Source organism: Pinus tabuliformis, chromosome 7, assembly GCF_031772625.1.
Source record: "Pinus tabuliformis cultivar Carrire ecotype Pingquan chromosome 7, CPIR1, whole genome shotgun sequence".
Taxonomy (NCBI): domain Eukaryota; kingdom Viridiplantae; phylum Streptophyta; class Pinopsida; order Pinales; family Pinaceae; genus Pinus; species Pinus tabuliformis.
Window position 1 is genome coordinate 89,804,768 of NC_142293.1, and position 27,530 is coordinate 89,832,297.

General features: G+C 35.8%; 1 pseudogene; it reads left to right on the forward strand.

Annotated features, from left to right (window-relative positions):
- The first annotated feature begins 8,386 nt into the window (after positions 1 to 8,386).
- Positions 8,387 to 27,416, forward strand: LOC149245404 (peroxidase 5-like; annotated as a pseudogene).
- Positions 27,417 to 27,530: the final 114 nt, after the last annotated feature.

Genomic DNA, 27,530 nt, shown 5'->3' on the forward strand with positions numbered 1-27,530 from the left:
GTGTTCATAGGCCAGTTATGGCTAGCTCAGGGTAGTGGGCATCATGTAACATAAAGGACGAGGGAGATGGCTTGAATAAATAATTCACTACTAAACTCAACCCAAGCAGAGATTCGCTATCCTAGTTGTTAGAGTTATTCATTACCAAGTGTCTTACAAATAGTTGCAACAAAGTATTAACGTCTCAGGTTACATATGGCATGCCAACAATGGATTCAACCACAAGGTTGAGAAACCCTAGGTAAATATTTCAAGAGATTGTGGACATGAGTCTTGGTGCAATTTTAGCCAAATCACATGCATGCCATTGTCTTTTATTCAAAATTACACCTTAAGGAAGAAACTCTAGCTTTTGGCTTATGTCTGTGTGATGTGCATTTTAATCCAAAAATTTCACGCCTAGAAGAACTAGTCCAAGGGACGAAAAAACTTTGCAAAAACTTAAACTGTGAGTAGAGAAGTATGTTGCTCCAATTGATGCTTCCTTATATTTACTAAAAAAAACCCATGAATGACCTTGTTCAAGCATCCATGCAAAATTCCTGACAATGTCACATATTGCAAGCCTTCTTTTACATTAATCTTTTTTCTTGGAAAGATTTCAATTAGAAATTAAGTATGTTATATGATTCAAGGTACATGCAATCTCTTTGCTTCTCACTATGGTTTTAATTTTGCATAAATATTCCAGAATTTTTTAGTATTCTGATAAAATGTTGGATTGATAGGAAAATATTTGAATTATTCTTATGGTGTTGTTTGTTTCAACACAGAGTTGGTGAAATTAATCTATTCTATCAAGTCAAAGCATATTCATAAAATCTAAGTCTTGTGTGTGTTGGTGAAAATAAATTGCTAACTTATGTTAAGTTTGAAATTAAATTGGTGAAAATAATCTGCTAACGTCTCCACAGGATTTCCGTTGTTCCTGTTGAGCTGATGGTCCCATTTGTACAATGTCTCCATTAGTCAAAGTTCACTCTTAGTAGTGTGATGAGAGCGCGCTCGAGTTTAGAAGCTCTGGATCAAGGTTTACAGGTTCATGCCCACATTATGAAAACTAGATTTGAGGTAGACAAGTTTGTGGGTACTACTCTTGTGGAGATGTATGCCAAAAGTGAATGAATGGAAGAATTTTCTAGGGTATTTTACCAAGTGTACGAGCCGAATGTTGTCACATGGACTGTTATGATCTCAGGATATACTCAAAATGGGAAACTCTTGAAGGCACTGAAGGTTTACAATTGAATTCTTGAGTTTGGAATTGTGAAAATATCATTAATTATGGTTAGAGTTCTAAGAGCATGGGCATCCTAGGAATTATTGGACTTGGCTCACAAATTCACACAATATTGTAAAAATTGGTATATTCTCATATGTCACTATGGGTAATGCTCATTTTTACATGTGTCTCAAGTTTGGGTATATAGAGTCAATGACAAGTGTTCAATATAATGCTTGAAAGGCATATAGATTCTTGGAATTCAGTGATAGTCAAATGTGTACAGGGTGGGAATAGTGATGAGGTTGTACAAATGTTTCAGCAAACCATACAAGTTCAAACCAGACCAGTTCAAACTAGACCAGTTCACTTTTACAAGTTTTCTTAGGGCATGCCCTAGTCTAGAAGCTCGTAAACTGGGCATATCGAGGCAATGCAAAATCACCAGGTTTGGCTTTGAGCCTTTGTACGAAGTGCACTTGTTAACATGTATCAGAAATGTCGAATGTTGCACCATTTTTTCCAAATGTTTGATGAAATGCTTATATGAAATGTATCATGGACTGTAATGATTGTTTTATATGCTCAACATGAGCATGGAAAGAAGGCTTTGAAACTCTCTTGTGAAATGTTCGGGACAGGAATGGGTGCAAAAGAGTATACCTTCACAGGTATACTTCTTGCCTATTCCAGCCTAACAACCCTGAAACATGTAAAAATGGTTCATGCTTATATTATTAGGACCAGATTTGACATAAGTCTCCATGCAAAATGGCCTTATTAACATGTATGGAAAATGCAACAGTATAGTTGATGCATTTCACGTGTTTTAACATAATGTTTTCTTGAGATGTTGTTTCATGGAATGAAATAAGAGTGGGATGCACACTGAATGTTCATGAAAAGGACGACCTTAAACTATTTGGTCGGATGTAAATTGTGGGTATAGAGCTAGATGAGTTCACTTTACCCAATGCTCTTAGGGCATGTGCGAACCTAGAAGATGTATAATAAGGTGAATGCATCCATAGTTACACAATCAAAACTAGTCATGAGTCTAATATCTAGGTTGCAACATCTCTCCCTGATATGTATACAAAGTTTGCAAGCATCAAGTCTGCTTGTAAGATTTTTAATAAAAATCCTGAATGCATCTTGATTTCATGGAGTGCCATTATTACAGGATATACCCAAAATGGGTATTGGGAAGAGGCATTAAAAAACTTTGGCTAAATTCTACAAGCAGGCTCAAAGCCAAATCAATTTAGTTTTTTCGGCATCATCGATGCTTGTGCCAACCTAACAATACTGGAAATTGGAAAGCAGGTTTGCTATCCAAAGTGGGATTGACTCACATATCTTTGTTGGAAATGTCATTGTTGACATGTATGCAAAGTATGGAAGATTGGGAGATGCACAAAAATTATTTTCCACAAAATGTGAATGTGATGCTCCCTCATGGAACATAATGATTTATGTATTTGCACAACATGGATATGGCAAGAGGCTCTCCAACTCTTCGACCAAATGCAACAAGTCGGTTTGAAGCCAAATAATATCACTTTTGTTTCTGTTATGTCGGTTTGTAGTAGCATTGGATTAGTGGATGAAGGGAGTGGGTTGTTCAATTCCATTGATCAAGATTATGGCATTACATTAACAATGGAGCATTGTGTGTGTATGGTTGACTTTTTTGGTCATCCTGGGAAATTAAATGACACTGAAGATTTAATAAATAAAATGTTGTTTGAACCAAATGCTTTGGTATGGCAGACCTTGTTGTTTTCCTGTAGAATCCATGGAAATGTGGATTTAGGGAAACAAGCAACAAAACATATTCTCAAGTTGGAACCCTAAGATGCTCCAACATATTTTCTTTTGTCCAATATATATGTTGTAGTTGGAAGGTGGGATTGTCTCACAAATGTGACGAAAAGATGAAAGAGAAAGGATTTTAAAAAGTAACCAAGAGTCAGCTGGATTGAGGTCAAAGGTAGGGTGCATAGTGTCAATGTCAAAGACAAAAGGCATCCACAAATAAAAGTGATATGTGAGAATATGGAGGAATTAACCAAGCTGATGAAGGAGGAAAGGTATGTGCTAATACAAACTTTGTTTTGCACGATATAGAGGATGAGTAGAAAAAATATTTTTTGTCCTATCATAGTGAGAAACTAGCAATTGTGTTTGGGCTTATTAGTATTCTTGGGAGAATGCCTATTCGAATTATCAAGAAGATTTTCATTTGTGGTGATTGTCATACTGCTTCTAATCTCATTTCTAAAATTGCAGGGCCAGAAATTATTGTGAGGGATGCCAGTTAGTATCATCATTTCAAGGATGGAATATGTTCTTGTGGGTATTTTTGGCGATACTAAAACAAGAGACAATTATATGTATGTGATTCCCTCTTACAAGGAAAACTAATTGATTCCCAATCTCTAGCCTCTTGCATCAACAATCTATACTCCAAGCATTAGAAGATGATCAACACTAAATTAACAAAAATTAGGATCAAAGCCCAACTAGTCTTTCTGAGAAGACACAAGTAACGTAAAATTTTATTTGCTTGGTAGAGCCAACCTTGTTGTTGGTAAGCACTATTGTGATCTAGATTCATGCCCCATTGTTCTCTTTTATTTCTAGTATCTTGTTACCTAGAACTAGAGGACATAATTACTAATGCAGAAGACAGTTTTTCCCAAAATTTGTTTCTTTGCTTCTGTTTGGTGAAACACAAAAGAAAAGAGCAACAATATTTGTTGTATCTAGATACAATCTTAGCAAAGGTATTTAACTTTTGCAAGATTAGATACCTGCTTGAAGAAAGATCACAAAATGGTGCTAGATGTTGATGGGATGCAGGAAATGGATTAAGTGTTAGGTGAAGCCTTTCACACCCTTATAAGATCATCGAGCTAGCACAAGAATTTTTCCACCAGAAAGAGCCCCTAAAAACTTACCACTATTACGATGTACAAAACATACATTAATATATAGACCATTTCAGTGGCTGGAATGAGTGGTGAATGTCAATTTCATGGTAATTTGCAATACTCACCTCATTATTTGAGTATTAGATATTCTTTGGAAAAAATTATGGAAGTATTATTACCTCTAATAAAGGTGTTGGAGAATTGACATTCAACCACGGAAACTTTACTTGTAAAATATTTTGATTATCTCTCTTATGTAAGTTATTCATATGATGTCAAATTTCAGGGTCTGTATTATAATACACCCAAATTTCCACTTTGCATATGCTTTGGATTTAACACATTCGTTGATTCAACAATTTATGGAGGGTACTAGTTTTTTCTCTGACACTTTTGCAAAAGGAGAAAGAGTAGTTGTTAGAGAGTAAAAAATAGGGTTTGTTTTCGCCAAGATGAATCCCCTACTCGGTTGAATCATAAATGAAAGCTTATGAATCTTGGGGAGACTATTTCTTATTTGGGCAAGTCCTTCGGTAAATAGTTTTTCAATTGTTGATAATTGGATATGGATGATATCCAAGTTTTAAAATTAAAAATTCAAGCTTGGAGTAATATTGACTTACTACCTTGTAAGAAGATTGCAATTGTTGATAAATTTCTAGCAGTGAGTCGCATTGGTTTCTCTGTCTTTTTTTCTTCTCAAGTAGCCTATAAAATGTTGGAACAGGTACTCCAAAATTTTATTAGGCAAGCAAGGTGGGGTAAAAGGGATTGATATGGTGTCTTTGAGTTTTTTGTAATTTCACTTTATCAAGTGATCAAGGGGGATTGGACATCCCCAACATTAATAGACACATGGTTTCCATTGTTCCTTTGGATTTGTGTAACATCTCTACAATTTCTTTTTTTGGGATTCTGTCAGACGTTGATATACTCTCTGCCTATAAATATTACTAATGTTTTGGGACATTTATGTTAGTGTAAGTTTCTTCTTAAATTTAACCTCTTTGCTACATGTTTTAGAATATATATAGAAACTCAAATTTTGATTGTACTTCACTTTCGATATATTTCACTTGCTTATTGGCTTCCACATTCCCATTTCTATCGGCATTCAGTTGTACCTATTGGTCCAATAGTTAGTTTTAAAATCATTGCCTATATATGCAATTTAAAGGACTACCATAACTCTCACATAATTCTTTAAAGGGTGCCAGCTCAAAGGTAGAGCACCTACTTTATACGCAAGAGGTTGGTGGTTTGATTCCACTGTGTTCTAATATGAATTAATCAATGATATTGTAGTTTTCTTTTTAATTAAATACTTTTAATATTGGTTTATTTCGATGGTGAGATATTTTTTTAGATTCATTATTTTATATTGTCTCTAAAGAGACAAAAGTGATGCTGTATTATCTTTAAATATAATTTTTTATTTTCTCTAGAGAGACAATAGTCCGGATCAAAGACATTGCCTCTTTAAAGACAATATGTCGTTAATCCCAACTATTGTCTCTAGAGAGACAAAAAAGAAATTGTCTCTAGAGAGTCAAAACTGAAATTGTCTCTAGATAGACAAAAATGCTTATGTTATATATTGTCTTTATAGAGACAATATTTTAAGACAATTTAATTTGAGACGCCCCCTTAAAGACAATATTTAAGACAATACATAAGCTTTCTTTTGTCTCAAGTTAAGATAATTTACCCAAAAATTGTCTTAAATATTGTCTTAAAACCACCCTTTGGGTTGTAGTATATAAAATGAGTTATGATTTTTTAATTACGTGATATTGATAAACCATGGTGTTGACACATTATTGTAATAAAACATATATACAACTTAACAAAATCCTTTATATGTATATAACCATTTTAATCTAGATGAACCTTCTCTTTCCTATGGGTTAGTTTTAAAAGGAGTTGTCTAATGAGGTCACAAATTTTTTTTGTGAGAAATTGCTCAAAAAATTCTAATTATTGGAGTGTTGAATCCTTTTTTTATGATAGAACTAGATTCAAAACCAACAAAAACTTATGAGAAACCCAAAATCTTAAAGTTCAAAAAATATAATCAAAATTACTAAAAATTTCAAAAATTTATTAAAATCTTACCAAAATTTCCATTATTTTATAGACAACATCATTGGTCTGTTACACAATTTTTTTTAAATATTTAAGAAAAATACACACAAAACGTAAGCGGAACTTGCAATGTTGTGATGGTCAGTACGCGACTATGGATATCATCATGCGATAAATCCTTTTATGCAAATTATAACTTCCGTCGTAAATTTCTGGGCTGCTAGGAAGTGTTATTATTTTATTATAAAAAAATCATGTATTCGAATGCACACGCAACTTGCAATGTTGTGAGGGTCAGTACGCGACTATGGATATCATAATGCGATTATAAGTTCCATCCTTATCATCAAAATTATAAGTTCCGCCATAAATTTGTGGGCACTCGGAAGCGTTATTATTTTATTATAAAAAATAATGTATTAAAATTGTGGGGATAGAGAGGGTTGGAATTTCAAAACAGATTACGCAGTCAAATTTGACAGTCTTACTTAGAAAACCTCCAACAAATTTACAGTCTGTCGCTTTAAACCACTCTCCCCTCCCCTTCCTGCCCCGCTAAATCTGTTCCTGAAAACGTACGTCTCCTGTGAGTCGAGGCACTTAACGTACCTCTCCCTTAGGGTGTCCTTATGACTCTCCCTTATGGTGTCCTTATGGTGTTTAGGCCTTACGACACGTTTGGGTCAATCCCCCTCCCCCTTCCTGCCCGGCTAAATCTGTTCCTGAAAACGTACGTCTCCTGTTAGTCGAGTCACTTAACGTACCTCTCCCTTATGGTGTTTAGGCCTTACGGCACCTTTGGGTCAATCCCTCTCCCTTATGGTGTTTAGGCGGTCAATCCTTGGACTGTTGATAGCGGGGTGGGCTGTTTCGACATCAGAGATGATTGCGACAGTCTTCGCAAGCTCAAGAAAAATCACCGAGTGACATGCCAATCAAATTCCATCGCTCGAGAAAGGTAATCGTATCGTTATGGTTCGTTATATGGATGGTTTATATTTTATAAGTATTTTATATAATAAAATTTGGTTGAATTTCCAGTTTAATACAAAATTGCAGTTTCAAGGTGACAACGCAAAAGGGAAGGCCGTATTCATTTCCACGTATAAAAAGAAAAGTTCGGTATTCAAATAAATCATAATGTTGTACGGGTAAAAGTTCTTTTCAATGAAGTTCAGTTATTACGTTAACATTAATGCCGTCTTATCTGAACAACTTCTCCGCCGGCGGCGCCTTCAATGCATTTGTTGAGACAAAGGAAACCAGAAATTGCGTCATCTTCCGAGTTGCCTGCCAGTGCCAGTTGTGTTAAACACCTTATTATAGCCTTATTCTAATGAGGTTTGAGGAGTTGCTCATTAATTTGTACGAAATGGTTGCCGTCTTATTTGAACAAATTCTCCGCCGGCGGCGCTTTCAATGCATTTGTTGAGACAAAGGAAACCAGAAATTGCGTCATCTTCCGAGTTGCCTGACAGTGCCAGTTGTGTTAAACACTTTTATTGTAATGAGGTTGAGGAGTTGCTGGAAAAGTTACTAAAATTTTGGTTAAATTTCACAACGATTTTTGTAAATCTAAATTATAGTTGTTAAACTTCAAAATTTTAAAAGTTTTAGAAATTTTTAATAATATTTCCACCATAAAAACAAAATTCAAACACTACAATTATAAAAATTTTAAATTTTTTCACCTAAATTCCAACTACCTTTAACAATCCGAATCAGTCAATTCCTAGGCCTAGGCCTCGGTAGACTACTGGATGAAACCGATGAAACTGAAAAATGTTCATTTCAATGATTCCACCCGGCACCATGCTTCTTCTTCAATGTACATGTGTCTCTATATGCCGGTCAAATTTGCCATCGCCATACAACCCAGTTACTCTCCAAGCTGGCACGCCTTTAAATACTATGGTGCCATTATATTCATTCATCTATCCATTATCCAATTCTCCCCAACGGCAAGTGTTTGTCAGATTAAGCAAAATATTGTTTGCTTCTTTGCTCCCCCACTCGAACACAGAATCGTGTGTTACTTCATCTTTAATTGACTCCATCATTCCAAATGGACTATCGATCAATTGATCATCGCTGTCTGCTTAATTTAATTAATATTGCAATGTTAATGGTAGCAGTGACATCTTCTGTAATTGTAGCGAATACGAATGGGTTAAAGGTAGGTTACTACCGGGATAGGTGCCCTGAGGCCGAGGCAATTGTAAGTGCCGTGGCCAAAGCCGTGACAGCAAATCCTGGCGTTGCACCTGCTCTCATCAGAATGCATTTCCACGACTGCTTTGTGAGAGTAAGTATACATTCTTATAATTACATATCACATATATGTAGTGGTATATATCAATCTCATGCGATAATTTGGTCATTGATGGTTGCAGGGTTGCGATCAGGCCTGGAAATTTGTGCACGTCTAAAATATATTGGAGTTCCGTCATTTTAATGCATTAAAAATTCAAATCGCAAAAATCTATTATATCGGAATTTACAAATCCTTAAAATTATTTATTATAATTAATGTTGAGTTGACAAAAATCTAATCATAATGTACATATTACACATAGGTGATTCACATGGTGATGCAGTAGGATTGCTTTGTACTTATAGGCCGACTACATGGCTATAGCAAGGTGGCAGGGCTATGGCTAGCGTGCTATATTCTTTCAAGCTCTGGTTGTTGAGAATTAATGGGACATTATGAGCACTACACGGCTATGGTAGCGCAAGAGCTAACCAGCTTGCTATCGGGCCTTTAATGCACCCGGCTTCACCATACATACATGCCCATGCCATCCATCATTTCTCCTGGAGCTCGACGACAACTTTTTCCGAAAACGGGTGACCCACCACCTCCGAGCTGGCACATGCTGTGCTGGCGCATTTTCAAACCAACGCCGGTGCATTTTCAAACGATCCCTCGCGACAAACATTCATTTGCTCCATTCGCGCTCTCGGAACAGGTCCTCTTCAACCCTCTCGAGCATTCGTTTCTCTTGCTCACGGTGCTGGCTCACCTCGCAGGGCCGCTCATGGTGTTGAACCCCGGCAGCCTGTGCCCCAGGCGTAAGGTAAATTATACTCTGTGAACAATGACATCCACCATTTTGGCTAGCGCCCGGAAGGCCCATGCATACAAATTCCACCCCGTGCTGCTATAAATCGTCTGCATTGGCAGCTCCCTAGCGTCCGGCGAAACAGATACATTCAAGGTCTCCATTTGGGCGCAGGTTCGAGCGACGCTGAAGGTGAGAGAATAGTAGGACCCTTTCTTTACCTCGATTCTTTGGGTCAGTCGTGCCTCGTTTCCAAGCCTTGCAGTGTTGATCATATCCATTTATCATTGCAGCATCATCCATTTATCATTGCAGCATCATCTGTAGTTCACATCTGAAACACACAATTTGGTCTGCTGATGCTGCAATGGGAGGCATTACTTCCTAACATTTTAGCACGAGTAACAACTGCAATTACGATTTAGTTACATTTTCTTGAATACATTTCTGGCGTTTGGCAATCGTTGTTTATAAATATTTTTGACAATTTTAACATTATATAATTCATTTATTTTCTTTATAATTGTGTGTTTAGATTATCATTATGAGCCTTCTCAAACAAATTTACTTTGACATAGAGGCCTAAGGAATCAGGATCTGCAAAACCGAATTGTGTTAACATTGCACAAAGGTTTAAAGACCTTTTTCCTTCAAAAATAAGATTAAGGAACAATCCCTAACACTGTTAACATTGTACATAGGTTTGAAGATCATTTTAATTAAGTGCAATTTATTTATTTTTTATTTATTTATTTTTTTTAGGGTTATAATTTTCGGTAAGATTATGATTTTGTATTATTTAAATTGTTTTTTGAATAGATAAATAGATTAGTTCTATGAAAATTCTTTCTACTCACACATCTGGATTATGAGATTTAGATTATGTAGATTTTACAACTTAAACTTGTGATTCTAACTTTTTCTTATTAAATTTCAACAAATTAAACAAAAAAATATAACAAAAAAACACCAAAATATAAAAGATTTGACTTAATTAAACTAACCCTTACCAAATGGAATATTATAAAAGCATGCTTTCAATGTTTAAATCAATGAAAACTATAGCGACTCCCGACCCACAAGATTAAACATTTCTATGAAACAAAGATATCAGAAATTGCAATAGTAAATGGTTTAATCAAACAGTCAGAAATATGGCAATGAATCTAAATCAATGAAAACTACAGCTACTCCCGAGCCACAAGATTAAACATTTCTATGAAACAAAGATATCAGAAATTGCAATATTAAATGGTTTAATCAAACAGTCAGAAATATGGCAATGAATCGAAAAAATATGTCCAAGCAAATATCAGTGGGAAAAAGCCACTCAAGGTTATACATCAAATCCTTCAAGAAAATAAGTAAAATTTCATGCTGGAACACATTTTCCCTTTTAATTTTCATTCATCCAGCCCAATTTTGAACCAAAATTGAAAAAATATTAATACAGAACATGAAAAAAATTATAAATTTGCATGTGAGAAAACACAACTAAATTTGCATGGGGAGAAAACACACTACTTTTCGTCTGACATCAATATCTACTATAAGCTGTGTATAATCATGTCTCACATAACTAAATATCAGGAATCTACAAATTTTACAACTAAAAATGAAAGGTATCATGTTTACATTTTCTAAAAAGTATTTTATAAGGGAACAAATTACATAATCTCCCATATCTATCTAATTGGGACCCTGATATATGTAAGATCTTGAGCCTGCCAAACTTTAGGGCCTGCTCATATCTAGAGGGTTTAAAACTATCTTTTCTTGTGCCCAAACTGGGGTGAGAACATGTTCTGTGCTTAATATACAACAAACAATATATAATTCAGCTTAAGCCATATATAGATCAAGGCAAGTGATCAAAGTTCCAGCCCTTCCCATTTTATAGTGGGTTACTGTATCATGTTGATGCAAACATGGAACCCCAACGTTACCCCTATTAATACAGAGTTGTGGATCCATGTTAAAATGAATTATTGTATTGTGTTAATGCTGAGTTGGGGGCATGCTAAAATAGGTTACTGTATTATATTAAGTTGGGTGTTAGGGTTCAAAACTCATTACACATCAAATAAATATTAAAAACTCGTCCAAAAGCCCAAACAAAAAGATTCAATCCGTAACATATGCAATAGCAAATTCATCCAATAATCTACATAGGAGAATGCCACTGTGAAAACATATACCCACCATAGCGCACAAACTATCTATAACCTGATACCATCAACCACAAAATCCATGAAGAGATGGCATATCTGCAACTGAAAATTAAAACAGCAGAGAAAAATTCTTTTAGTTCTTTTCATGTCCCTAAATGCCCCTTACACAGGTGAAAGCCTAGTCTCTGAAAGCCTAATCTCTGAAAACAACCTTGATATTAGACTTCAGCCAAAGATACAATTCTGATATATACCATACAATGACAAGAAGCACCTTTCACCAATGCAAATAACCCAGAACTAAATAATATTGCATTTCTAATTTATGAGCTGATATGCCAACCAGTCTTCAACCAGCAACTAATATACCATGCAATACTCTGAAATAACACCATTCACTGATAAATATGAGCATCATTAACAAGCTGGAAATTGTAGGGCCATTATACAAACTCAATAAAGAAAATACATGGCATTAAGTATAACAGAGGAACCTGATATCATACACAGCAATGAACCTTCATTTCAATATTCAGCCCCTTGAGGAATATCAGCAGGGATGACTACAGAAATTCGAGCTCTTCATTCCTCAATCTTTAGCCTCTGCCACAGTCCTGAATACGCTACAGGAGTTTACTTGGTGACTGATATACACGCACATCAACTAGATGTATCTCGGCCTCCTTTTAATCTTAAGCTTCAGCCACTGAGGATAGTTAATGCAGCCAGCATATAAAGAGATAATTCAGCCCAACGATATAATTGCTGCTGCCTGTGCATAAGCGGGTACTACTATTCTCATTGGAAATGATTTAATAGAATGTGCCCAGAACCACTGTGCAAAATATGAAACTGCTACAGCTATCGAATTCTTGAGTTGGTTCATGGTTTCACCATCATTTTTTTTTTTACATTTTGGATGTTGGCAAAGAGGTAATATTTGGTGTGCCTTGTTGAAGAAGTCCATTCACACTTAACACCAGAAGTGTATGCAGATTGATTTTTCCATGAGAATAAAGATTTCTGCATCAAGCCAATTACCTTTTCGGGGTAATAATGTCCATTGGAAGTTTTGATATGGAAGACATATTAGAGCTAAGCTAAAGGTTACCTAGATTTTCTAGAGTCCATTTCTATATTAGCATGTTTTTTAGGGATCTTGGACATATGTTCATATGCAATATTAAGGGTAGCCCCTTCAGGAACAACAAAAACATCCATATCATTGATTTAGATGCACCATACTTCCAATTGGAAATACCCAATCATATTTTTGTCTATACATAGTTTAAGGTTTAAGTTCTTAATGTTGCTGCAACAACAAGCACTCTCCCAAATGTGTGCCCCCCAAGATGTCTGTAAACAACACAAAAATTAACCATATAACCTACAAGCCAATGGCCCTTCTTGTGGAGCTTATCACTGGCAATAATTGAGGGATATGCATTGCTTGTAAAGCCCAGTCTATGAAATTCTCTTGTTGTCAGTCTTTTTGTTGTAGCTAATGGGGTAAGGAGAAATTTACTGAACCAGGCAATGGATCCATTATGCCTACAGGATTTACTAATTTTCTCATAAAAAACTCATCTGAAAATTCACTATTGCAGGTTACTGCAACATTGACTTTTGCTGCTGCCTGTGCATAAGCGGGTACTACTATTCTCATTGGAAATGATTTAAGAGAATGTGCCCAGAACTCGTCCATGGAAATTTGTGGAGACTCTGAGGGTATGTGCACTTATACGAATCTTACAAGAACAAGTCAAGAGTGAGAAAATTAGTGGGCATTAAAATTGCAGTTTTTGCAAAGTTATGAGTTCCTGACTTTGAACTCAACTACTGTCTAAGAAGCATACCGTAGTGCAAGAGAGGATTGGCAAAAGAGATATAAGAATGTAGAACAAGCATAGAAGGACCAAAACTTAATTGATAAGACATTGGAGCAGGCAACATTTCACAGGCATTTGTTTTCAAGCCTACAAGTTGTACGCTAGTTTGCAAAACCTGTTCACTTTCAAAACATTAAGGTTTGTTCTTCTATTTGAAATATAAAAAATATGGAAAACTTTTTGTCATCATCTGCATGTCAAACCATCAAACTTTGTCCATGTCAACTCACTTGCAAGGCACGCCAACATAACTATTTATATTTATAATGTTATACCAGCTTCATTTTTGCTTTGCAAGAATTAGACAGGGGATTGGCTTAATTTTCAGAGGCAGGAAAAGGAATTAGACTGAAAGAAATCAGACAAACAAACGTAAACAGAGAAGTGAGAAATCATTGTGCAAAATCAAAATTGCTTCTTGTTTTCAAAACGGAAGAAAGATACAATGGTAACTGAATTCAGGTGGTTGTATATGAAAGATAAGGGCACATTGTTGAAGAGTTTAAAATCTCAAGCAGATGTATTAAGCATCAATTTGTGAATAATATCTTTTTCTGCGTAGACAAAACAGTAAAAAAAGTCATTTTAGTTGTGCTATAATAGTAACTTAGAAAGTAGTATCAAGATATGAAACTAGGTGATAGTCCTTGTTTATATATATAACAACGAAAAATCCTCTAACAGCAGTAAAGTTAAATTGCCAATCAAACAGGAATAAAGTTTAAATAATCAAGAAAGCATATATATATAACTGAATGAATTCAATTGGGAATTAATTTTGAATCAAAATTATAAGACTCTGTATCTGCTCTATGGCTAATGTACAATTGCAGATTTATCATACTCCTATGAAAAAATTGTGTCGTGCACATACAACAACGGGAGCAGTGAGCTGCTACTACAGGATTGTTAGAGGTACACTTATCATCAAAAATATAAAAGGTTTCTCCAAGTACTAGTTCATTTTGAATGACAGGATCACTGCCAACAATGCTCTGAGATGAATTTCCATACAAGTCCCAAGCTTTATCAATCAAATCGGATGCCACAACCATCGAAAACAAGTAATGATGTAGAGTCTTGGCAGAAGTGCTGGAAGATTGTTGATGTTGAGATTGTGCTGCAGGGACCACAGCCTCTGAGCATTGATCTAGTTCACCTCTTGGCTGCAACTCTTTCCAATTGACAACTTCGAAGCTGGCACTGCACTTTTCTTCTGTGAATGGAAGCTCCTAGATGGAGGAGACATTACTAATGTTTGAATTTAGTAATGTCTTCAATTTGTATTTAAGCTCCTGGATGGAGGAGACATTTCTGCAAACAAAGCCCTTCATTATTTCTAATTATGGTTAAATACCTACTAGTCACTTCTATCACATTGGTTAGGCAGAGATTAATGATGCATTTAATACTTTGCTTGTTTCGATCTATTTTGGAATTATTCCTATTATACCTACAATGGGGAAATAAGCAAGGAATTGGGATGTTTGAAATGGGGCAGGTTTTGAAGTGCCACTTTCAAAATTTCAGAAATGGGAAATTGCATGTGTTATCATGTTCTCCAAAAGGGAAAGAGGTTGATTTACCTGGAAAATAAATAAACTGCTTTAGTGTCCAAGAAGATGTTAGAACCCCCCCACCAAACTAACATAAATAGAACTTACGCAAGGAGTTATAATAATATTCTTTTCCTACCTACTCTTGAACGACATTTTCCCTAACTATCATGCCCTGAGTTTGTTCCTGTCCTTGAAGAATTTGTTGAAAAGGTTCACAGTAAGGATAACTTGAAAAATATTTGTTGAATGTAACGTGTTGATAGCCATCTATTGCGACTGATGAGAAGGGGCAATGAAATGAAATCAATATGATCTTAATTGTCAATGAAGCAAGGTCATTTGGATTGGATTATTATATAATTTGTTATCTATCTTGGTAGTTTCTGGGTGGAAAAATTGGAGGAATTGGCTTCCAGACCCATTTTAGTGGCATGTCCTCATTTGGAAAATAATGCAAGTGGATATGCTATTGGAGTGGTCTTGATGGCAGGGGGTAAGTCGGTATGCTATCATTCTAATATGTATCATAGGGGTTGGGGGGTTGTCTTGAACTACCTTATGTATGATAAGGAACTCTATGTGACATCCAGTTTAAAATTATGGAAATTATGTTCTTAGATTGGTTAATTTCATAGTGTCGACCATTCTCTGATTAGGTTTGAGCAAGGAACGGTTTTAACGGTGGGCTCTGAAGTACTTAATGCCCACATCGGAACAGTATCAGTATGGAGTCTCTCACAATGCTTGGTTGATAAAGATGGATGAAAAGTGAGGGTTGGGTCCTCTCTGAATGCTTGTCATCTCAATGTCGGAGAAAATCGGTGGAGGAAGTGCTATCAATCCTCATTAGGCCAACCATCCACGTCGTTCCCTTCTTCCAACTCCCTAGTCCCTTCTTCTTTTCATGGATCCACACTCTATAAAAGCCCACGTCAGGCTTCTGTAAACACCAATGTTAGTCTGTCAGTTCTGAAATTACGACGAGCTTGGATGGGATTTTGTGTCAAGATGTCTAGAGGAGGACTCTCTACTAGTTTTCTACGTTGCATTTTTCATATTTTGGGGCTCTTATGGGTCGTGGAACAGAATTTACCAGCGCCCACTAGAAATGGTAAGAATTTAATGCATGTTTTCCTGTTTCTGAGATTACTAATACTAGATTGAATTGATGGATGAACTGTTGCCATAATGCATATATCCGTAGGTTTGTTGCCGAATGGGGACTTCACGTACGCCCCGAAGCCCTCCCCCATGAACGGCACAGTGGTCATCGACAAGAATTCTATTCCCTTCTAGCAGATTAGGGGCTTCGTGGAGTACATATCCTCTGGGAAAAAGCAAGGCGATATGGTGCTTATAGTTCCAAATGGAGTTCACGCTGCGAGGCTTGGAAACGAGGCACAACTGACCCAAAGAATCGAGGTAAAGAAAGGGTCCTACTATTCTCTCACCTTCAGCGTTGCTCAAACCTGCGCCCAAATGGAGACCTTGAATGTATCTATTCCGCCAGGCGCTGGGGAGCTGCTAATGCAGACGATTTATAACAACACGGGGTGGGATTCGTATGCATGGACCTTCCGGGTGCCGGCCAAAATGGTGGATGTGAACAATAATTTACCTTACGCCTGGGGCACAGCCTGCTGGGATTCAACACCGTGAGCGGACCTGCGAGGTGAGCCAGCACCGTGAGCAGGAGAAATGTCTGCCTGAGAGGGTTGCAGAGGACCTGTTCGGGGAGCGCGAATGGAGCAAATGAATGTTTGGCGCGAGGAATCGTTTGAAAATGCTTGGCCATTGGTTTGAAAATGCGCCAGTGCCACGGGTACTAGCTCGGAGGTGGTGGGTCCCCCGTTTTCGGAAAAAGTTGTTGTCGAGCTCCTGGAGAAACAATGGATGGCATGGGCATGTATGTATGGTGAGGCCACTATCGGGGTCATTAAAGGCTCGATAGCAGGCTGGTTAGCTCTTGCCCTATGGTAGAGCTATGGCTAGCGTGCTATATTCTTTTAAGCTCTGGTTGTTGAGAATTAATGGGACATTATGAGAGTAATCGTCGGCCATATGAATATTGATGACAGAATTTAATGACCTATTTACTAGCATTGGAATTCACTCTCTTGCAAAGAATCTACCACTTTCGCTAACCATATGTGGTTTGATGAATTATGTGTTTTATGGTTTCACATTTTCCTTTGCCATTGCTCTTTCTTGCTAATTGGAAAAAGCAATAACATCCCTACAATCTTTTAATTTACCCTACTGCACTCTTGAATTTGTTAGCATCTGAATATGGCATGCTTTCTTGTTCAAAACTGCTAGACTAGTGGTATCAACCTTTCATGTATGTAATCATTATTTACTTATGCTGTTATTTTATTGTAAAACCTGAAAAATACTTACAAGTTATGTAAAATTTGATATGGTATACAACCCTTGAGGAAATTTTGAAGTAAATTAAGGTGTGGTTGCTTTATTTACTTATGTTGTTAGTTATTGTAAAACCTGGAAAATACTTACAAGTTATATGTAAATTTTGATATGGTATACAACCTTTTAGGAAATTTTGAAATAAATTAAGGCGTGATTTCTTCCAACCAACTTAGGGGAAATTTTGAAGTAAATTAACGCATGATTTCTTCCAACCAGCTTGTGGAGCACCTCAAACTCAGGTTGTAGCCTAATACACCCTCAAATTTAAGAAAAAAAAATGTGTATTTTATTTTTTGTATTCTAATCTATTATGTGTTTTATGGTTTTATGTTATTTGGTAGTTTTGGGAAGTTGAGGATTTTGAATTTTCAAAATTGGAGTAGATAAGAGGTTTAATGTTATTTGGTAGTTTTCTGGAATGGGAAGTTGAACATTTTGAATTTTCAAAATTAGAATAGATAAAAGGTTTTAAGGTATTAGATTTATTTATGAATCAAAATTTCAAAACCATTTTCTTTCTATTTCTCTCCAATTTTTTGCATGATGTTCTGGCAATTGTTTTAAAAAGATTTTAAGGTTTGCAACCTTGTTAAATAAGGAACTTCCCAGTACCCACGACTTAGTAATATATCCAATACTCATCCAAATAAAGTTTAAGTAATTAACTAAATGTAGTGTGCTTAGAATGTTCAGTATCTAAAGTTTAAGTAACTAACTAAAGGTAGCGTAAAACTTTCGGTATCTAAACTCTGTTCTTGTTGTATAACGATCTCTAAGGTTATTTGGTAGTTTTCTAGAATCAAAAGTTGAGGATTTTGAATTTTTAAAATTCGAGTGGATAAAAAGTTTAATGCTATTGGGTATTTTTTCTAGAATTGGAAGTTGAAGATTTTGAATTTTCAAAATTGGAATAGATAAGAGGTTTTTAAAGTATTAGATCTATTTATGAATCAAAATTTCAAAATCAACATTTTCGTCCAATTCTCCCCAATTTTGTGCATGATGTTCTCACAATTGTTTTACAAAAATTTTAAGGTTCGAAACTTTGTTAAATAAGGAACTTCATAACTAAGGAGCTTGTCCAAACCTAGTAAGCTATCCAACAATTTTAAGTAATCCAACACTCATTAAAATAAATTTTAAGTAATTAACTGAAGCGTAAAATTTTCAGTATCTAAAATCTGTATAACAGTCTTTAATGCTATTTGTTAGTTTTTCTAGAAACAAAAGTTGAAGATTTTAAATTTTCAAAATTGGAGTGGATAAGATGTTTAATGTTATTTGGTAGTTTTTTGGAATCCAAAATTGAGGATTTTGAATTTTTAGAATTGCAGTGTATAAGAGGTTTTTAACCAATTTAACTAATTTAACTAAAATATAACCAATTTAATCCTATTTCAAATATGACTAGACATTAAATCTATTTATATGTTTAAAAAATCACTATGAACCATCATATTTGACAACTATACTTTGAAATTATATGCTATTGACAAGTCGTTAATTTCTTGGTGATAATTTTAACAAATCACGGTTTGACTTTTGGATTTTTTTTTTTTTTTTCAAATACATACACGAATTCCTATAAAAAACCAAGAAATAATACATATTTTTTAATTCAAACTTCACTAACAAAAATTATTTTTTTTATTTTTTTAAGAAATGGTGATATAGCTATTGGATTCCTTTTTTCAAATGCATATAGAAATTCCTATAAAAAAAATACCAGATACAGATTTCTTAACTCAAACTTCAAATTATGAATATTTTTTTTGGAAATTAAAAATATAGAAATCATAAATCAAAAATTAAATTGAATTTTAAATCATTTATACATCTTAACCTTACCATACTTGAATGAATTTAGAGGGGCTGAAATTTACTTGAAATTGTGTTTTACTTTTATTTTTATTTTTATTTAATGAAGTTAAAAAAATGAAAACCAAATATTTGTTTTCTATTTTTAGTGAGACATTATTTTTTTGGATTTGGAAATTAAAATAAAACTAGATTGAAAACTAACTGGTGTCAGTTGCATTTTTATTTTTATTTAATTAAGTTTAAAAAATGAAAAACAAATAGTTCTTTTTAATTTTAGTCAAACACATCCTTTTTTTTGGATCTGGAAATTGTAATAAAACTAGAATTCGAGTCTAGTGAGGAAAGATTGAAAACTTTCATATATAATATATGTATAGACTAGAATATGTTAAAAATAATGTTTCCAGGTTGACAAATGTCTGAACATTTTGTCCTCTGTACATTGTTGCACATGTGTTGCTAATGGTAAAACTACATAAAATATTATAGAATAATGAAAAATGTCTGTGATTAGAAGTTTAAAAGCCTTTTTAGAATAATGAAAAAGGTCTGTGATTAGAATTTTATGAGCCTTTTTAGAATAACAAAAAAGGTTCATAATTAGAATTTTCCCTCCCTTGTTTTGGAGTTTACAAGGAAAATCGCTTCAATCTAGTTTGTACACGCATGAGAAGGATCTGTTTATGCTGAAGGTCGTTTATGAATTGAACTCTAGTCTTCTGTTAAAAAAACCCTAAATTATTGTTCTAGCAACGTTTGGAATTGTCAATGTTTATGAATTGAATTTTAGTCTTATCTGTTAAAAAAAAACATAAATTATTGTTCTAGCAACATTTGGAATTGTCAACCCAAAAATAAATTTACGAGAACAATTTGTAATTGTTCAATCCTCTTGCTTTACTGTTGAAAATTTATAGCTGAATGATCAACTAAAAATCCACACTGTCCATATTTGTTTTCAAGTGTTTCGCTGCTTGAAGATTGTCCAAATTGGGGATCCCCTGTTGATATTTCAGCGATTTGTTTTTGTTAGAGATGGATATATCTATGTGACGTCTAGAAGTTTGCAATTATAAGCACAACTTTCATAATTTGGTTTAAAAAATGTTGTGTTAATCATGAATAAACGCTGGTAGTTGTTACTTTTAGTAAATTTCCATAATTCCACTATATTTTCAACATCATACAATGTAATATGATTAGTATTATACTGACATTGGAGGCTTGGATGACCATGCTCACGCTGTGGATGTTCTATGAAAACTATATGATTCTACTTCGAAGCTTTATGAACAAACATAGAATTATTTCTTGATTATTACATAGAAGAGTTAAATGAGGAAAGATCCAATACTACTAGTTTAGTTTATTACAATGAAAGGTGATTTATTGGGGTAAAACGTAAAGTGAAGGGCATGTAAAATGCAAAAACGTCATGAAATTCTAATTTGAAGGGCAAAGAGAATTTGAAATTCCAAAACTGGTTGCGATGGATCCATACTGATCGATTCTACAACAGGAAATCAAGAAGAGAAAGACTCACCTGCAAATAATCTGAGGCTCCATGGGTTCGAAATAATTGATGAAGCAAAGTCCATTTTGGAGGACAAATTCTCGAACGTCGTCTCATGCGCTGACATCCTTGCCTTTGCTGCAAGAGATAGCGCCCACCAAGTAATTCACCTACCCATACCCTCTCTTTATCGCTCTGTGATATTGTAACTATATCTTTATATTCATATTACCGTATATTGGTATTCCCGAATGCTGGTGGATTAATTTAGGAAGTGCTAGCAGGACGAAGATACGGAAGGATCTCTCGAGCATCAAACATCCCAAGGAATCTCCCTGCTCCAGAATTCAATGTAAACCAACTCACACAAATTTTCGCTGCAAAATATTTGTCACAGGAAGACATGGTCACTCTCTCAGGTCGCTACCATCCGACTGCTACTGATTAACAATAATGATGAGCATCAATCATATTTTAACATAATTTAATATATTTTCAGGGGCGCATTCTATCGGGGTTTCTCATTGCTCTTCATTCAGCGCAAACAGGCTTTATAATTTCAGTGGAATAGTTCATCACGACCCCAGTATGGATTCTCGATTCGCTTTGTCACTGAAAGCCAAATTCCCAATCCCTACTTCTAATTCAAACTCTGATCCAACTGTGCATTTGGATTCATTGACACCCAGACAATTAGATGAGAAATATTACTTGGATCTTCAAGTAAAACGTGGAGTGCTGACCTCTGATCAGACATTGATGTGGAGTCCATCCATGTTGAAATGATAATTTCAATTGCAGCAATTTTATTTTTTTTTTTCGGAAAACTGTCATGGGTTTCCCTGCACCGCCTTTTACCGAACAATGGTATTTCTCCAAGGGCAGCGATCACACCCATAGGCTGACACGTGGCGTGAGCAGTTTTGCCAAAACTACTTTCCCCAGCGCGTAAAGTGCGGTAAGAAGGGCCGTGTGATTTTGCTGACAGTCGTCTGATTGATATCAAGGTTCGATGTACAGGCCTGCACCATGGAGCTGTTCATTACGTGACGTGAATTGCCATTCTCATTAATGGCCAGTTTTATCAGTAAAATAATTAATGAAATTTACTACGATCGTAGATTGTAGGTGAAGACTTTTAATTTTATTATTTTTTTAATTCATGGGAGTATGGCACAAGTAAAAAAATGTAACGTCATTTTTGTTGTTCGTTGACTATGCAATGTAATACGTAGCACGCAGAAGCGTGAAAGTAAGTTGAATTTTTTTTTTACACATAGCAGTGTAAAATTTGCAAGGAGAGACAGAGTGAAATTTCTTTCTGGAACTGAAGTGTTCTTGTGTAATCCCTCTGTTGGAGGAAGATTTTTTTTTTTTTTTAACACCAGTCCTGTTAATGAATGCAAAGTTTTTTTTTGGTGCCTTAAAAAAACTCTGTTTCTCTGTGTCAAAACAGAGTATTATTCTCTGTTCAATTATTTTTGTTTGGAATTATCAGAAATTCCCAACATGGTATCAGAGCTTGTCCAGGCTCTTTGAAGGTGTCAAAGAAGCTGAAGGAAGGGTTTCTTGCTGCAGCAGCTTCTCCAGCAGAGTGAAGACTCAGTCAAGAAAGAATCCAAGGTATTTCTCAAGTTAGTTTTTGTGTTACTATTGAGGACAGTCAGTTCTTTTAAATACACAGTCAAGTATTTTGAAGCATAGTTAAGAGTGCAAGAATGGCTGGAGCCACACTAGCATGGGTATCTGTAATACTCAGCTCCCACAATTTAATGGGAAAAACTATGACTATTGGGCAATAACTATGAAAGCTTTGCTTGCTTCCCAAGACTTATGGGAATTTTTTGAGGATGGTTTTGAAGAACCAGCAGATGAAAATGAGTTTAATAATTTAACTCAGGCAGAGAAAGATCTGTTGAAGAGCAATAAGAAGAAGGATTCTAAAGCCCTCTACTTTTTGTATCAAGCAGTGCATGAGAGTGTGTTTCCAAGGATAGCAGCAGCCAAGAGATCCAAAGAAGCATGGCAAACTCTCAAGATAGCCTATCAAGGCATGGAGAAAGTGAAGACAACAAAACTACAGTTGTTGAGGAGAGATTTTGAGACTCTCTGCATGAAGGAGTCAGATAATATTGACTCATTCTTCACACATGTGATTGGTCTGGTCACACAGATAAGGTCTCATGGAGAGATTCTTGAAGAAAGGAGGATTGTGGAGAAAATATTGAGGATCCTACCCTCAAGGTTTGATGTGATTGTCACCACCATAGAAGAGACAAAGGATCTCACAAACTTCTCAGTTGATGAACTACATGCATCACTGATAACACATGAGCAAAAACTCATCTCTAGAGCATGCCTTTAAGACCCAGATGTTCTTTGGAAGAGGAAGAGTTCAAGGTAGAGGAAACAAGAGAGGAAGAGGCAGAAGCCAAAACAGAGGTGGAAGAAATAGTCCAGCAATTGCTCAAGGAAGAGGCAGCAATCCAAATCAGAACCAAGGCCAAGGTAGCAGCCAACCAAGTGGACAACATCATGCTCAAGGACAAAGGTATGATAAATCCAATGTCCAATGTCACTATTGTAAAAAATATGGGCATTATGCAAATGAATGTAGGAAGAAGCAGCATGATATGAGTAATAGAACTAGTGCAAATTTCACTAGAGAAAATATCAGCCAAGATAATTTGTTTTTTGCTTGTAATATGACTGAAGAAAAGAGTGAAGATGTATGGTTCCTAGACTTTGGTTCCAGTAACCATATGACAGGAAACATAGCCCTGTTTTCTATGTTAGATCAGAGTGTGAAGTCACAAGTCACACTAGGGACTGATAATAAAGTTTCTGTTACGGGAAAAGGAGAAGTAAATGTCTTAACAAAGAAAAGTGAAAAGAAAACTATATCAAATGTTTATTATGTTCCCTGGAATGAAATGTAACCTCATAAGTGTTGGACAACTTATTCAAAAGGGGTACAATGTTTTCTTTGTGGATGATGTATGCACCATCATGGATAAAAGACCCAGCAAACAATGTATTGCTGAAGTGAAGATGACAAGGAATAGGATGTTCCCTCTCAGGATGAAAGCAGATTTAAAAAATGGAGAAGAAATAGCAGCAGTGACACAAGAGGCTTTCCAAAGCGAACCAAAAGATGAAAATTGGTTGTTGCACTCAAGATTTGGACATATCAACTTTGGAGGTCTTAACTTGTTGAATAGAAAAGGAATGGTAAGAGGATTACCATTGATAGAGAAACCAGACAGCCTTTGTGAAGTTTGTATCTTGGGGAAACAACACAGAGAAAGTTTTCCATATGGGAAAAGCATAAGGGCAAAAGAAACCTTAGAGATTGTCCACTCAGATTTATGTGGACCGATGCAAACTCCATCACTTGCAAGCAACCACTATATACTAACATTTATTGATGATTTTACTAGAAAAACTTGGGTTTATTTCCTGAAGAACAAAAGTGAAGTGTTTGAAAGATTTTGCAATTTCAAAGCACTTGTAGAAAACCAAAGCGGGCTGCATATCAAAGTTCTAAGAACTGATAGAGGAGGTGAGTATATCTCCAAAGAATTTCTACGTTTTTGTAGAGAAAATGGAATTCATAAGCAGTTTACCACTAGGTACACTCCGCAGCAAAATGGAGTTGCCGAAAGGAAGAATAGGACAATCATGGATATGGCGAGGAGTATGTTAAAGGCAAAGCATTTTCCAAATGATTATTGGGCTGAAGCTGTACACTGTGCAGCGTACATTTTGAATAGATGCCCTACAAAAGCAGTCATGAACAGAGTGCTGGAAGAAGCATAGAGTGAGACAAAGCAAGGTGTCACCCACATGAAATTTTTTGGATGTGTGGCTTATGCACACATTCCAGATCAACTAAGGAAGAATTTGGACAGCAAAGGGGAGAAATGTATTTTCATTGGATACAGTGAGGAATTCAAAGCTCACAGGTTGTATAACCCATCCACCAAGAAGCTTATTGTGAGTAGAGATGTTCAATTCATTGAGGAGGAAGCTTGGTATGGAAGCATAGAGAAAACAATGAATGTTAAAAACTCTTTGTCTCATGATGAAGATGATGAGGAGATGGCTGAAATACATCCCCAAACAGCAGCACCAACACAAGGGCAGCAAGAGACACCCTTGAGGAGAAATGAAAGTGCTTCTTCAAGCACTTGTACACCAAATGAAAGATGTAAGAAGTTCAGAAATTTAAGTGACATTTATGAACAAGAGGCAGCAAATGAAGGTATGAACTCTTTGTTTGCTTTATACTATCATGTTGACGACCTTGTTCATTTCGAAGAAGCAATTAAGGATAGGAAATGGATAGAAGCTATGGATGAGGAGATCAAAGCCATAGAAAGAAACAAGACATGGGATTTAGTTGAACTACCAAAAGGAAAAGAAGTCATTGGAGTTAAATGGGTCTACAAGACCAAGAGTAATGCTAAAGGCAAAATAGAAAGACACAAGGCAAGGCTTGTTGTCAAAGGATATAAGCAGCAGTATGGGAGAGACTATGAGGAAACTTTCGCACCGGTTGCTAGAATGGAAACCGTGAGAGCAGTGATGTCCATAGCAGCACAAAACAAGTGGAAAGTTTACCAAATGAACGTGAAGTCAGCATTCCTAAATGGAGTGTTAATGGAAGAGGTTTACATTGAACAACCTCTAGGCTATGAAAAGAAAGGCCAAGAGCACAAAGTGTGCAGATTGAAGAAAGCTATTTATGGGCTGAAGCAAGCACCAAGAGCGTGGTACAGTAGGATAGATTCCTATCTACTGGAAAATGGATTTGAAAAGTGTGAGGGAGAACCCACCCTCTACATCAAAGAAAAATATGGTAAAATACTAATTGTTGTGTTATATGTTGATGATGTTATTTTCACAGGTAATGATGATTACCTTATTGAAAATTTCAAAATAGTCATGAAAGAAGAATTTGAAATGACTGACATGGGTTTGCTGAGATACTTCTTAAGAATAGAAGAAGAACAAAATGGAAATGGGATTTTTATCTCACAAGCGAAATATGTTAATGAAGTGTTGGAAAGATTTAATATGCAAGAGAGCAAAGCAGCGATCACTCCCACAGTGATGGGATTAAAACTCGGCAAAGAGGACAAGAACAAGGATTTTGATCCTAGTTTGTACAAGAGCATAGTTGGCAGCCTCGTGTATTTGACTGCAACTAGGCCGGATATAATGCATGCTGTCAGTTTGATTTCCAGATTCATGGAGAGGCCAAAAGAAACACATTGGCAGGCAGCAAAAAGGATTCTGAGGTATGTTAAAGGTACTAAAAGGTTTGGCATTTTATATACTGCTTCACAATGTTCATATTTAATTGGATACACTGATAGTGATTGGGCTGGAAGTGTAGATGATTAGAAAAGCACATCGGTTATGTTTTTCACATGGGTTCAGGAGCCATTTCATGGGCTTCTAAAAAACAGCCTATTGTAGCATTGTCTACAGCAGAACCAGAATATGTGGCAGCTACAGCAGCAGCGTGTTAAGCAATTTGGATGAGAAGGATGTTAAGGAGTTTATGCCAAGAGCAAGCAAAAGGAATTGTGATTTTTTGTGACAATAGTTCAGCTATTGCATTATCCAAAAATTCTGTGTTTCATAAGAGAACGAAACACATTGACACAAAGTTTTATTACATCAGGGAATTGGTAAACAATGGAGAAATTGTTTTAGAACACTGCAGAACTCAGGAGCAGGTTGCAGATATTATGACCAAACCATTGGGGCAGAAAAGTTTTGAGTTTTTGAGGAAATGTCTGGGTATGACTGATAACCCAGCAGTTGAAATTAAAGGGGAGTGTTGAAATGATAATTTCAACTGCAGCGTTTTTTTTTTTTCTGGAAAACTGCCATGGGTTTCCCCGCACCGCCTTTTACCGAACAGTGGTATTTCTCCAAGGGTAGCGATCACACCCATAGGCTGACACATGGTGTGAGCAGTTTTGCCAAAACTACTTTCCCCGGCGCGTAAAGTGCGGTAAAAAGGGTCGTGCGATTTTGCTGACAGCCGTCCTATTGATATCAAGGTTCGATGTAGAGGCTTGCACCATGGAGCTGTTCATCACGTGACATGAATTGCCATTCTCATTAATGGCCAGTTTTATCAGTAAAATAATTAATGAAATTTACTACGGTCGTAGAATGTAGGTGAAGACTTTTAATTTTATTATTTTTTTAATTCACGGGAGTATGGCACAAGTAAAAAAACATAACGTCATTTTTGTTGTTCGTTGACTATCCAATGTAATACGCAGCACGCAGAAACATGAAAGTAAGTTGAAATTTTTTTTTACACACAGCGGTGTAAAATTTGCAAGGAGAGACAGAGTGAAATTTCTTTCTGGAACTGAAGCGTTCTTGTGTAATCCCTCTGTTGGAGGAAGAATTTTTTTTTGTAACATCAGTCCTGTTAATGAATGCAATTTTTTTTTTTGGTGCCTTAAAAAAATTCTGTTTCTCTGTGTCAAAACAGAGCATTATTCTCTGTTCAGTTATTTTTGTTTGGAATTATCAGAAATTCCCAACAATCGACAGCCATAATGGTGAAGATCAACTCCAAATACCCATCTATTTGGAGGAAGAAATTTGGAAGGGAAATGGTGATGATGGGTGAAGTAGATGTGTTGACAGCGTTGCAGGGGGAGATTTGGAAAAATTGCCGGATTGTCAACTAACCAAACTCAAATGGAAGCGAAGGAACTGTGAAACCAGACATGCCAGAGCCAACTATGATTTATTGCAATTATCTTATATTTATTTTCCAAGTGGGATGCAATTTCACTAGAGTG